This window comes from Sinocyclocheilus grahami, unplaced genomic scaffold (assembly GCF_001515645.1).
Source record: "Sinocyclocheilus grahami isolate Dianchi unplaced genomic scaffold, SAMN03320097.WGS_v1.1 scaffold9313.1, whole genome shotgun sequence".
Lineage (NCBI taxonomy): Eukaryota > Metazoa > Chordata > Actinopteri > Cypriniformes > Cyprinidae > Sinocyclocheilus > Sinocyclocheilus grahami.
Window position 1 is genome coordinate 8,032 of NW_015512535.1, and position 572 is coordinate 8,603.

The 572-nt window shown below is 36.5% G+C and overlaps 1 long non-coding RNA gene across 1 annotated transcript; it reads right to left on the reverse strand.

Moving 5' to 3' along the window:
* LOC107578213 (uncharacterized) lies at window positions 1-337 on the reverse strand. The gene is made up of 2 exons (XR_001608323.1): window positions 275-337; window positions 1-163 (listed from the first exon to the last, which is right to left on the reverse strand). It is a non-coding gene; the product is annotated as an uncharacterized lncRNA (long non-coding RNA).
* Between the last annotated feature and the right edge of the window lie 235 nt (window positions 338-572).

The following is a 572-nucleotide window of genomic DNA, read 5'->3' on the forward strand; positions in this document are numbered from 1 at the left end:
TTTTTTTTTTTTTTTAAACATGGTTTCTCTCTCTTTCTCTCTTCTCGTGCAAGATTGTGGTTTAAAGGATGCTGTGAAGGGTCCTTGGCAGATTCAGTAGTGGCTACATCCCTGATCCATGCTGTACAGAGAACTGAGAGAAGTACTTTGCATGTGCTCCTGCCTAAAGAGTCACCAGAGATTTCAAAGTTTACAAGAGGACAGAGAGAAAACAGAGACTCCAGCAAGGTCAATCATTCACACACATACTAAAGAAGAAAGAAATGCTACTTACGGGGTGACACAGATGAACTTGGTCTTCAGGTAAGGCTGAATTACTGAAAGAACAACAAATGAAGTGTTATTAAACAGGGAGAATTAATATTTTTCAGGTCTTCAGTGAGCTTTTGTCATTAAAAAGCAATCGGTTTCCTTTTCTTAGAGGAACAGTTCACACAAAAATGAACATTCAAACCTGTATGATTTTTTCCCCCATAAATAAATAAAATGAAGTAGTCAATGTGACTCTTGTGATACATTTCAATTCTTCTAAAGTGTCACATGATCTTTCAGAAATCATTCTAATATGCTGA